Source organism: Apus apus, chromosome 3 (genome assembly GCF_020740795.1).
Source record: "Apus apus isolate bApuApu2 chromosome 3, bApuApu2.pri.cur, whole genome shotgun sequence".
NCBI lineage: Eukaryota > Metazoa > Chordata > Aves > Apodiformes > Apodidae > Apus > Apus apus.
The window spans coordinates 72,035,554-72,049,439 of record NC_067284.1 but is presented as its reverse complement, the minus strand read 5'-3'; positions in this window follow the sequence as shown (position 1 = coordinate 72,049,439).

Genomic DNA, 13,886 nt, shown 5'->3' with positions numbered 1-13,886 from the left:
CTTCAGTAGCAAGCGCTGACAATTTGGGGCTGATAATGTCTTTACAAACACATCTACCCTCCTCCTTCATTTTCTCTTTCCTCCTCTCCCTCTCTTTTTAGTCACGATTTCCCGAGATAAATGACTGCGCATTTGATGGGTGTGTGAGATGTGGCCCATCCGGCTGCTGTAACACAGCCCTGTCCATGCGATGCGAGCTGTACCGGTTGTGCTAAGAAACGAGCGGGCAAGTAATTTTTTTAATTATTTATTTTATTTTGTAAACGGTTTGTGTTGCTTTAAGAAGCAGAGGGGGTTATTTTATTACTGGTCCAAAACAGTGTTCGATCTTCCAAGTTAAACTTTTGGGGACCCACACCCTCCCCTCTTCATTTGGCGTAAACACAGAGGTTGGAAGAAGAGAACGTGAAGTACTCAATTTTTTGTTGTTGTTATTTGTTTTTGAAAGGAGGGAGAAAAGGAGCGCAGCTCCTCTCCGCGGCGAGGTGCCGGGCTGGGAAGCAGCAAACTTTTCCGAGGAGGCGAGGGAACCGGAGCCTGCTGGGTTCTTCCCCGCATCCCGCTGGATCTGCCAGCAGCTCCCGACAGCAGAAAGTTACCTGCTCTGCAGCAGCAGCAGCAGCCGTGCAGTCGCTTGCTCCTGAATTAAACACAACTCTTAATGATGTAGCATTATCAACAAGGGACACTTGATTGACTGATCTAGGTATGATATATGTGCTGGGCGTCTAAATTAAATATTAAGTGAAATACTTAGCTCTAATTAGAAATTGTAACCTAGCAATGAAAACTTGAAGAAACAAATTCCGGGGGGGACGGGAAGGGGAGGGGGGTGCGTGGAGGAGGGGACAGCCTTTAAACACGGCAGTGAGGAAAGTAGCGGTGATGTGTACAGAGGCTGACATATTAGCAACGAGCAGCAACTTTGAAATGATTGACGTATCATTAGAGCCATAAGGCTGGTTTTAGTAATTTCTCTTCAAGGAAAAAAAAAAAAAAAAAAAAAAAAAAAAAGCGAAGGACCTCGCCGACAAGTTTATTTATGAGCACATTAAACCAAGGAGAAACATAATTAGACCGGGGCAAACGAGGGAAGGCGGGGGGCGGGAATCTGTCGACAAATTTAACAAGAAAAGATCCGAAAAGCAGCGACAATGCAGCTCGGGGCTTCTCTGGGAGATGGAGCTGTTAGAGCTAGATGCCTTCTCCCCCGAGTGTGCCTTCCCAAGGTAAACAAGCACACAGTTGCCTCAACTTTCTCCTTTAGTAAAAAGTTCCTGGTGTGACGGAAAATTTGAATATTTTATCAGTCTCTTGTAGTGACCCTCATTAGGTGGGCATCCTGCTAAGGCCCTGGCGTTACAAGAAAGCTGCCCAATCAGAGCATTTGCACGCCTTGTTAGCGATGGTTAATGAAGCTTCCCCATGCACTCAAAGAAAGGCCCCCTCGATGTAGATTTACCTTATGTCAACTCGTTACTTCTAATGAATCGCATCAAAATTCTTCCCTGAATGGGGCCGAGGCAGCCGGACCAGGATCCCCTCCCCGCCCGGCGGAGCCCACCCTTGCCACAGCCGGCACTTTAGCGGAGCATCCGAGACCGAGGTGACGGGCGCAGTTTGGCGGCGGGGAGGGGGAGAAGAGGCTGAGGGAGGGGACGGAGCGTGCGGCCGGCAGCGGCGGGGGCACCGCAGTCCTTGGGAGGCGGGGTGGGGGGGGGGGGCGCGGCCCAGCTCCGGCTCCCGGCGAGGGCAGCGACTGCGGAAGCTTCGCCACTGGCAGGTAGACGTTTGCTCTTCGCCTCTAATTTCCAGCCCCCCACCCCAACCCCCCATCTTCCCGTCCCTCCGGGCTAGCATTTTAAAATCAATTAGTATTTTCATTTCTTGAGGTGAATTATTCAAACAAATGTTTGGGGAGACCCTGAGGGAGAATTTGGCCGTGACAAAAGGTTTGATTAGCTTTATTTCTCCCCAAAAGCAACAAAGGCGCAGTGCTGCGAGAACAATCCGCTACATCAGGGCATGTTCAATTAAATGAAAGTCATTAGCTTCGCCGTGAAAGCACTACCTTTAAAATCAGATGGGGAGGGCGGGAAGGGGGGGGGGCTTTCTCTAATAATTGTGGCAGTAGGATTTAATGCCCTCCCTCCCCCTATACACACAAAGGCCTCCAAAAAGAAGGAGAGAGAGAGAAAGAGAGAGAGGAAAAAACCACAAACCCATCCCAACACTTTACCCTTTGGAAATTTGTTCTCAGTCTAAACAATAGGAAGCCCATAATGCAGATTATAACACTCACTGACTCGAATCCATTATCTGCCCTCCACACTGTCTATATATTGATTTCCATATACTTTCTATTGCTCTCAATGACTGAGCAAAGCTCTAGTTAAGAGCCCGCGACACACAGGAGCGCTGCTTGAATTACATCTCACCATTACACGCCGGAGCCGGTTGTGAACACGAAATGCTCCCACTTTCTCGGTGTAGCTGTGAACAAGCACACGACACCCCCCTCTCCCTTCCTCAAAGAAGCAGGCGGCTGGGCAGAGCCGGGGCGCTGCCCCGAGGCCCCCTCCCGCTGCGGGGAGCCAGCGGATCCCCCCGCGAGGGCACGTCTGGGTACGCACGCCTGTGTCAGAGGGAGAAATCCCGGTACCCGTGCCCGGTGACCCCTCGTCTCGAGAGAGCCAGATCCGTCTGCGGGGAAGGGGGTCTCGGTTCCCCGTGCCCCTCGGGGCGCAGAGCCAGCAAAGCCAGGCGGGCAGAGCAGGGGAGCTGAGTTCCCCCCATTAGCCTGTAGCCCCTCTCTCCATCCCTGAGCTGAGGGATCACGGTCGTTTCTTTAACTCTGAGACCCAGCAGAGCAGAACTTTGTCGAGGCAGGATCCTCCGGGTGGTAAGTTTGATACTTGGATTAAGATCACTTCCTCATGGGCTCTTGTAGTATGCGTGTGTGTGTGAAGAGAGAGAGCGAGCTAAGCCGAAAATGACCATAAAATAGAGAGAAGAAACCACCTAAGGTTCAAGGCCGTTTTTTGGGAAATGCTCTTAAAGAGAGGTGAGGTGGGAGCGGGAGGCCGGCGGGCTGAGCACCCGGAGAGCAATGGAGGTGCCCCTGCCTCTTCGCAACCTTCCCCATCAGGGCATCACGCCAAGCAGAGGGGAAGGAGGTATCGAGAGGGTTAAAGTGCCCAGAGAGAAGCCGAAATTTGGAAACGAGTGTGTGTGTTGGGGGGAGGGGGAGTAAGGCGGTAATTCTGCTGCTGTAAGGACCCCAAATAATCCACTCGGAACCTGCATAGATCGGGGAGATCCGGGACAGCGTCTTAAATGGTCACATCTTCCCCGCCCCCTTTTCTTTTACCGTAATGAAGATTGTTAATTTGTTTCAAGGCAGTGCTCTGGGCTGATAAGTTTTCCCCCGGTAATATTTTAAAATTTAAATACCAGCAGGTGCAAATTCACTCTACTTAAGGGTATAAAAATAATGCCGAAATTCAAGAGCACAAGAAGTTGTCCTTTGTATTGTGATTTATAAAAGGCAAATTGCGCTATGCATAGCCAACTATTTACCAAAAAACTCCAACCCCCAGAGCCCTGAAAGTGCTAAATTCTTCTTAATGATGCCGAAGGTGAAGTTGTGTCATATTGGACAAAATGGGCATTATTCTTTGTCATGCAAATCACCCTTCACTTGACCTCAGGTTAGAGGATAATGTTCATTCTTAGTTCACACTAAAACTTATTTAAATCAGAGAGCTGAAGAATCATTTCAGAAAATCCGCGTACTAAAGTGAAGAGGACTTAGGGATCTTCATTCAAAAAACATGGGTTACGAGCGTGTACTTAAAAAAAAAATAATCCGTATTTGCTGCAAAATTCCAGGATTAGGAGTTTTTTATTTAATAAAGTTATGCTCCTTGGATTCGTGAGAATCTTGTATATAATTTCGCGTAAAAAAGATTAAAAGAAAGGAAAAGATATGAATCAAAGGAGCTATAGATACACAAAAGACCTCCAAGTAACAATTACTCTAATACATATTTTAAAATAGGAAAAGAAATGAAAAGGTATTTAACAATTGGGTAAAACAGAAATGAAGGTTTGATAAAGAAGATGCAGCTTGCGGTGCTGTTTCATTCGATAAACATACTTTTGGCATGGAGTGACAGGATATGTTATTTTGACACAAAATGAAAGCGTTACTGCAGATATAGAGACATAGATATACACGAAGACAGCTGTATACACTCATTTATAAATTAGTGGGTGCACGTGGAAGGAAATCCGAGCTTCTCTGCTTTCCAAAGCGAAGCTGAAAAATACCCCATAGGTGAGGCGCTGGGCTGAGGTAGGTTTAATATTGGAGTGAAAGAGATTATTTGAAATCAAATAAAAATTCGACACACACTGACCCATTAGAGGATTTAGCGGTGAGCAGGGAGAGATTTTCCAGGTCTTTTGTCGCTAATGTTTCAGTGCTAGGCGCTAACTTTAAGAAAAGTGTCAGTAGAATAACAAATTGAGGGCATGAAAGGCCACGGAGAGAAAGCAAGCAAGGATGCTCTTGACTTCTTAGCAGTTGCTTAGAAAGGATCTCGAGCTTAATATGGGGACTCAATCAGCGGAGAGCACAAAGCTGGGGAAAGGGGGAGAGGAAAGTTGGGCTCAGCACGTGCACTTTGGTCAAGTCGCTTGAGTGAGCACCGGAGGGGGAGCTGCGCGGAGCCCCGCCGAGCCTCGCTTCCCCGCCGCTGCACCCCCTGCTCCCTGCACCGGGCGCTCGCCGGCACCGCCCGCCCGGCCCGGGGCTGGAGAACCAGGACCTTGGGGGTGCCGGGAGCTGTGTTAAACTGCTGAAATACAAGTGCCACTCTTGCGCCTCTGCGGGAGAGCAGAGAAAAGGCGCCTGGCTCGGGGCAGGCTCTGGAGATGTGCCGGGGTATCCCGGCACACCGGAGTCCAGGCTGCCGCCGAGGTGGAGAACTAAGGCAGAGCAGGATTTGCCCCTTTACAGCAGAGCCAGCAGTAGATTTTGTTGAAATAAGCCGTTATCAAACTCGATCTTTCTGTGAGAAACAGCCGATTTTTAAGCCCGGCTGTAAAGATTTTTAACAGCTTAGCGAATATCACAGATAAGGGAAATCTGGAAGATGCTCCCAGGACAGCAGTCCTTAATGGGCTTCTTCAGCGGCGGAGGGAGCTCCGTTCTGTTTCCTCTGAGTATTATACTGCAGACAGGATTCGATATATACTCTATTTAATCTTGCTCTGTGACAGAGCTGTTTAAGTGTATACCGTGCCTACATTCTTTGTATCAAGACCAAAAGGATGCATTGTTGAAAGAAAACTATTCAAAATCTTTCATCTGATAGAAACGATCCAGCAACTGCGAGGCAGCTACAGCACAATGGTTCTGTCTACATAATAGGTATCTCATAAAAATACAGCGTGTCATTGCAACAAAAAGTTAAAAGTCTTAAATGTATCCATCTTATATATTGCATGAAGTCAATAATATTCTAACCTTGCCTGCACCCCGCCATTAAATGGTACACGGCACTTTAAAAACGAGGGCATTATGAATGAAATCCCAGTCTCTAGCAGAGAGAGGGGAGCAAGGTAAGTTAAGCGAGGACCATTACGGATGTAATGACCTCAGGGTAAATATTCATTAGGAAGAGGAGATTTCTTTTCTAATACCCAGTCTATTTTCTTTGGAATGCAATATCACGCAGCCTAATGTAGTAGCAAGACTCAAGATTTAAAAGATTATTTCCAAGTGTGTTGGGTGGAGTTTGGGGGATTTTTTTCCAGACACTTTCCTCAAGTGGGACGCAGAAGCCAAGAATAGGTATTTGGTGGGGGTTTTTTGCTTTGCTTTATTTTGTTTGGGTTTTTTTTTGTTTGTTTGTTAGGTTTGTTTTGGATTTGGTTTTGTTGTTGTGGTTGTGGGGTTTTATTTTGTTTTGTTTTGTTTTATCACCTTTCTCATTTTTTGGGCAGCTGGAGAAGCTTGTTCCTTGCTTAGCCCCCGGTAGGAGAAAGCAGACAACATCTAAGCAGCGCGGTTAGCAGCCCTGCTCCTCTCTCTTCCCTTGGTAGGTGCACTTAGCAGGCGGAAAGGGAGACTGCATACAACCCTGGGGACTGAGTTTGCCTCCTGAACTACACTTCTCTTTCTGAAGAGCTTCGACCCCCAAACCAACTGAGAGTGGCGCTTTAAAGTAGCTGTGAACAGCGCTCCCGTGCCTCAACAGGGTCACATAGGAGAGTTGAGCTTTTTAATTTCCAGACACAAGGAATTACTTCCTCGGAGCCCGTTTTTTTTGGTATTTTTTTGTTTGTTTGGTTGGTGTTTTGGGGTTTGTTTTGTTTCGTTTAGTTTGGTTGGTTGGGTTTTTTGTTTGTTTGTTGTTTGTTTTGGGTTTTTTTTAGGAATAGAAAAAGGGAAGAGGGTCTGATTCCCTGATAGACACAGAAAGAGAAAGGGGGGGGAGAAAGGCCGAGCCGGTGCAAATCTGGCTGTGGGAGACCGCCCTGTCCTCCCAGCCTCTCTGTTGTCCCCGGCTGGATGGCGGCCGGGGGCTGTGGGGAGTCCAGGGGCTGCGGGTGCTGCCGCCGGCCCGGCCAGAGCCCTCGCCCCGTGTTGCAGCCAACGGGCGTGTCGCCTGATGTGACCTTCAGGAGCACATTTTAACTGGTAAACGGCGAGAAAAGTGCTTCCCTGGCTCGTAGGCGCCATATTAACGCCGGGAGCTGGGACTGGGGAGGAGGGAGGGAGGGTTCGCAGTTGGTCTAGTTTTCCGCAGTTGGTAATTCAGACTGGACGAGCTGTCGACGGCTCCACAAAAACAAATAGTACTTTGGGATTCTTCTCCCCCTCTTTGCCACGCTTCCTCCCGAGGGGATGCGCTTTGTTACATTGATCCCTGCTCTGGGACCCTAAAAAGCATCCTCCCTTTCCCCGCCCGATGAGGAAGGGGGCGGGCGAAGGGGCGATTACCGGGGGCGCGGTATGCCAGGGGGTCGCCCCGACACTCGCTTTGCCGGTGACTTCGGGCAGCATTTGAGATCGCCCAGCTCCCCTCGACCCTGCTGCTTGCCCGGGCAGGTGTGGGAAGACGCCCCAAGCCCCTCTGCCCTCCCCGCAACCCCCGTTTGTGTTGGGGAGACTGCGAGCAGCAAAATAAGAAAACACTCTCCATCTTCCCACGTGCAAAATGATTTCCCAAGCTGTGGGTCTGCACTCTGCTGAGTTCTCCGCTCCCCCAGCTCGCACGGAGACCTGCTGCTTAATCAACGGCGCTGTTTTGTCTTTTTTATTTTTTTTTTTTAATGTGAAAACCAAACAAAAATAAACCCACAAACTTTTGCAGATGGGCAGAAATGGACGAAGCAACACCGCGATCGTGGTGACGACAAAAAGGACAGTGCAGCTCCTTCCCAGGGCCACAGGGCCGGTGCAGTCCTAAAGGTTCAAGTCCCCCTCAGGATTTCGGAAGAAAGGCAGCCCAGCCCAGCTCCGCCACGTAAAAATCGCCATTGTAATTCTGGGTTGTTTTTTTTTTGGTTGGTTTTTTTCGGTTTGTTTTTCCTTTACCTTTTCCTTTTTCCTTTGCCCTGTTTTCCAGCCTGCGGTTCCTGAAGGTCAGATGGGGAGGTCATGGCTTTGCAACCCCTATAAATAGATTTTGATATTTAGACAGCTATTGTTACTCAATATTAACTTACAGGATAATGGCGAGAGATACCGTATGCGCTGAACCTGTTATTCACGAGTGAGCAGCATCTGTCGAATACAATTCTCGTCTCTTCGCCCTCTTTGGCTATAGCGCAAATCAATAGGGCGGAGGACGTCTTGGGGCTGGGGTGGGGCTGGTGATCAGGACGACTCCGCGGGGACTCTGTTGCGAGTACAGTGCTGAAACTATACAGGGACTTCAGAGAGCTGAAGTCAAGAGCCCAGGTGGGCACAGAGCAGCTCTAAGCGATTAGAGGAGCAATTCAATAGCGGCTGGCAGAGAGCTTCCAGAGTCAGGTTTATTCTAAGGGTTCTGACACTTCGTTTTAAAACGCGATGAATGCTGCTGAGGTGGAAGGGTTTGCCCTCTGCACCCGTTTCTGGCTTTAAAGGTCGTGGGTTTCAGGAAGACTTGGAGCTCACCACTAACCCTCTCGCTGTTCATAGAACATTGAAGGGAAGGCAAGCTGTGGGTAATACTTTGAGGGAGCACTAAGACTTCTTGTTTCTGTTTTACAGAGCATCTCCTCTAATGTTTGACCCCAAATCCTCCTCTGCCTTCTGCCACCTGCAAGACAGAATGGTTTTTACATTCCCCAGATGTTCTGGAAACCGGCACTTTTCTTGCTGGTGCGATTCAAATTAAATTCACGGCCGGGTCTGCAGTTGAGGCTTTAGAGTAAAAACACCCGCACGCGGGTACCCACCAGGATGCGCCGCAGACACTTTGGTAGCAGCTGGACCCCCCGTGTGCCCCATTCGCCGGCAGCGGCAGTGGCAGTATGGGGGGAGGGGGGGGTTGCAAACGGGACTTGGGGGGCGTGGGGAGTTACGGGGCTGGCCAGACCCTTTCGGGATGGGCAGAGGAACGGGGTCAGGCTGAAAGCACCACTTTTGCTTCCCTCATGTTGCTGGTTCACGTGTAGGTCTTGCGCCTCCTGCAAATCAGAAACCCCGAGTCACTGTCGAGACCGCAGCTCTAGAAACTAGTTGCAATGAAGATCTTCTGTAGCAGGACGGCAGAACACCCACACGTTTTCATCCACTTACATGGGCATGGGGGGGTCATGAAGAAGGCCGATTATTGCTTGCCTGTGAATTTTGTGGTTAAAAGAGGTAGCCTGGTGAAGGGGAGGTAGGAGAGAGGGGCTGAGCGGTTTAATTCAATCAATAAAGTGCCTGAAAGAGTTGGCGAGATTTGATTCTCTTCTTTGCTCGTTTACTCACTCTTTAACGTTCAAGCGTAGCATCTGGTACGTGTGCATATGTGTTTCAGGAGGTTGATGTGCTCCTTATATTATAGGAAAAGGGATTATTGCCAAAGAAGAGACACGAAACAGGGAGTTTTAAGACGCTGCGACTCCCTGAAGCCTTGCGGTTTTACAAGCAACCCAAGCAACAGCGAAAGAAACTTTCTGTCAGAAGTTTCCTGAGGCTCAGGAGAGATGAGCGCGTCTCGCAAACCCGGTCTTTGTCCCAGCGGGGAGGAAGTCTCAGGAGCTGCCACCGGCATCCCGCTGGCTCCGGTCGAGACCGAGACACTGGGCGCAGGGCTGGCGGGGCACGGGGGCAGAGCAAGAGCCCAGGAGTCCCAAGCAGGGAGCAACCCCGTCCTCCTGCAGTGCGGCCCGAGGCAACGGTGAGCACGCTTTGCCTGTGGAGGGGACCTGGAACACTGATGGCAGGAGCACAACGGAAGGGACGAACGAACGCGACTTTTCTGGGTAGTTTCTAAACTCGCCAGGGAAGAAAGATGCCTCCTGTGCCCACCGGCCTCTTGCGCCGCGTGTTTCTCCCCGGCAGCTCCGGAGGGTGCCGGGAGGTGCCCGACGCTGCACAGCTGCGGCACAGCACCCCCGAGGCCGTGACCCAAGGGGTGCAGGGTGAAGATCCTGTGCTCCCCTCATCTCGGGTCTCTCTTTGACCTGATGGGCTGCTTAAGGCGAGTTGTTAGGGAAGTTGTCCTTGTAAGTGAAATCGGAGATTTGGTGAGGTGCAGTCCCCATACATTTTTAACCACAGTGATTACTAAATTAATAGCAGACCCTAAGACAGATGTCAAAACGTCTTGAAAATGTTTATCTGTGAATAATTGAGAAGGTGGCAAGACGCATTATCTGATTGTATAATGAAATATGTATGAGGAACAGCTGTTTGCAATAGTCACCTCGCCTTGTTTCATTAGCCTAGAGCCTCCCCTTTGAAGAAGCGCTTCCCTGAAGTTGCCCATTCAGCGTCGGCCGCAGCCGAGCGGTGCCCGCAGGAGCCTCAGCGGGAAAGGGAGAACCTGGCGTTGTCCCTAGGCCGGGCCATGGGCTCTCCCCGTGGCATTTCTCAGCTGTGGTTTGCTCCGAGGGCGGGAGGGAGGGGGCGCGGGTGGGGTCCGAAAATGTCTTGCCGGGCAACCTCCAGCTGAAGAGGACGTTCCGGGAGGAAGGATGCTAGCTGCTCACCCCCAAAGCGCAGCAAACAGTCATTTATTTAGGTTTCATGCCTAGCAGCGACAGCCTCCTCGACTGCTTAGTGTTGACATAAACTTCTAGACGTCTAGCATATGGTGTTGCACAGCATTGTTTATGTGTGGTACCAGATGTTGCTTTGCATCCTATTGTCTGGGGACAATGTTTAGTTCAGGTTAAAATATCTTTACTTAAACTGCTCAGTTGGCCATTGTGTGAGCATTAGTGAAGTGTCATGGAGAGGTAATGGGAAGTCCGGGGAGGTTAGCTCTCCGACCGTGGCCAGGAGGTCCCTAGTTCATGGTGGGGTTACAGCCAACAGTGTCATCTTTTGTTTTCCCTCCTCAGAGAACCCTTGTCCTTCCTCTAAAAGGATGTGCCCCGCTCTCTCTCCCTTCGGAGCTTTCTCCACCGATTTCATGAAACGACCCGATGTTTGTTTTTCTAGTTCCCCTAAATCGCCCGAAAGAGGAAAGGAAAGCGCGTTTCTGCGTCACAACCACTCCCGGCCGGTACAGGCCCCACGCCCCTTGCCCGGGGGATGCTGGCGCCGGGGGAAAATCGATCCCGACCGTAGAGTTCACACTCCAAGCAGGGCAGTATCTCCCTCCCCCTAGAATGCCCGCAGCCCCCGCCGGCGGCCTGGCCGAGCCCTTCAGGCCGGGCGGGCGGAGGGGTCGACGGGCCGCGCCCCGGCAAGGCGAGCCCTTTGGACGCAGCCCCCACCCGCCGCCCGGCTCGCCTGGAGCCTTTTCTTCCCTTTAACCCCGCAGCCGGGGCCAGCCGCGGCAGCTGACCTGTGGCAAGACTTTTTGCTCCGGGAAAGAGAGGGGAAAAAACGCTATAGACTTTAATCGGATTTCTCCCCAAATACTTCTGGTATGTTGTTGTTATGCATCTATATGGAGATCATTATTTATAAATGAGCGAGTACAATCAGTCGCAAAGACTTTAAGAACCCGGATTTGTGTCATTAAGTTGAGGGCGGGGTAGAGTGACTTAGTGGGGGACGGAGGTGCTGGCCGGGTCTGGCCAGCGCCGTGGCTCCCGCAGCATCACCTGCCGCTCCGCTTTCCCTTTAGCCACCCCCCTCCAGGCGACCCCCCCCTTGGGAGGCGGGGGAGGCCTCGGCCTCAAGTCCCGGCCCTGGGGCTGCGCGGCGGAGGCCGGACTGGTCTCTGCACCCGCTGCTCTGGGGGCTGCGGCTGAGCGACGGTGGGGGCGGCAGCCCCTGACTCCTTTCTCTGTCACCCCAGACCTGCCTCACACAATGGAGGCGCGTTTTCCTGTAAACTGGGTGCTCTGCTAAAAGTGGAGATGTGAGAGCATTTCCAGCAGGAGCAGCATTGGTTCTATAGGTCGAGATAAACCCTAGCCCCTCTGCTCCCTGGTTTGTAAAGCCACTTCAGGATACAGTTAACATCTCTCTACACGCTCGAATTAAACAAAAAGCCGCGTTGAGTATTCCGGCATTGAAAGCTGAGGTTTTGCTGCGCGATGCACTGTATAGTGTAGATGTATTTGTGTTATTTCTAGCATTTTTGCTTGTGCATAATCCCTTATGCCTTTTATTATAATCCTACACATTACAGTTAATCTGTAATGATACTGCTTCAGAGGGACCTGTTGCACACAGTGATGGTAATTTGTAACCTTGGTAACAGTTTTAAATAAAGATTATAACAATGATGTCAACTGTTTTTATTCACCATGCCGTAAATGGGGTCTCAATATGATTATGCCTGTAGAGGACAGAGTTTAAGAAACCGTTATGAGGTTCCACTTTACTTATTATAATGTGGGCTATCACTTTTTAGCTTGTCCTTAGTAAGCATGATCATGGTTCTAAATAGTATGAAGATTTTCTAAGTGTTGAGGAGTCTGTAAACTTTTATTTTCTAAATGAGTGGAATGCTATTAGGAATGAGGGTTATCGGGATCCAAGTACCCTTACCAGGAACATTTTAATCTTCCAGAGAAATATCTCTGAATAAGTACTACTTAGAAAACCTAATGAATAATGCTAACACTGACTCTACCATTAGCCTTCTGCACAAGCTTTCCCCTCTATTGAAGCTTACAGAAAGAGCTCCCAAGCTGAAAGCAAAATTAAATCTAATTGCTTTTATTTACCTATTGCTTTTATATAATTAAAATATTTTTAGTTACATTTGTTAAACAGCATCCACGTCAATTATTACCTGCCATATATTAATCCATTTTTATGTATTAATTACAACACCATTAGCTATTAAAAGATGTATATATACACATATATATGTTACATATATTGTCTTTGCCAAGATATGTTTTAGTTCTCATTAACAAAAATACTCTTGTGGAAGATTCTGCAAAGCATGTTTTTCATGCACACTTATTAATAATCACAGTTGTCAAGAAGTAGATATGCCCAGATTGAAAATGGAAAGGAAATATTAGATGCAAAATGAAATATACAGTAGAATTGAAGCATAACAATTTTTCCTCCTTAAAATAAAAAATTTACTGAGTGAAAAACGGAGCTATTAAGCTTACTTAAAAGATGGCTTTGTTGGTTTAATTATACTGTAGTTATTTTATAAATATGTTTCAAGGGAAGCTTGCCATATTGAATGTCAATGAAGCCTGTAAAGAAAAGACTTACAAAAGCTAATGCATACCAAATACCAAAATTTAGTAATTAGCATTCCTATTTGTTACAAACTAAAGGAACCTATTAACAGACAAGAATTTCTATTTAGCTAGCATTACAATGTTTAGCCATTAAAAAAAAAAAGGACAAAAAATGACCCTCCCCCACTTAGAACTATATGTTCTTTTTACTTAGGGAGACAAATATATCAAAAACCTCAGATAACAGAAGCTATTATTCTTTGTTATTACTTACTGTACCAAAACAAGCCCCCCGTACTGCTTAATTCCAGCAAAATTTCCACTTTTTCCAATGGACAAGATACATCTGATCAAGATTATTTTGCACATACCTTGACAACTGCCTTTGGGGGACTTTCCCGGTCACTTGGCTTTGGGCTGGTGCAGGCCCACAGGGTCAAGCCTGGAGGCTGCCGGGCCTGATCTAATGTCAGTAGGCACTTTCAGGCATTCAGTAGTTTAGATCAAGTCTGGGATGTGGATAGCAGCTTTCATGCTTAGGATGGAGGAAGGAAGGACTAAACCATTCATTAGGTTAGGCAGGCTGCTAACCAGAAGTTTCTATTCAGTGCTTGTCGCAAAATCAGCATATTTATTCATGTGGTGCCTATTTGTTCAAGAATTCCTTTAAAATCTAGTGGCCAAGCATTTCTACTTTTTTGTGTGTGCGTATCTTTTGAAGACAAGTATGTGCATATGTAATACATCTCAGAGTTTTAAAAAAAGGTTAAGCATATTATTGTGTAATGTATATTGCATTCCACATTTAAAAGGTAAATAAGCTTTCTTGTGTTTTTCACTGAACTGCACACTTTTATGCAAAACCAGAAACTTTGGGGGACACTGATATTTGTGATGAGGTAACAAGCAGATAGGTCTTTTCCCCTTTGTTGCAACTGGCACGGTCCTTGCCTTCTCAGCTTGTGAGCACTGCTCCTTGAGATTGTTGTGTCTATTCAAATTGACAGAGAAATTCAAAACAAGACCAAAGAAGCAGCACAACTGCTACAGAGCTTCTGGATGGC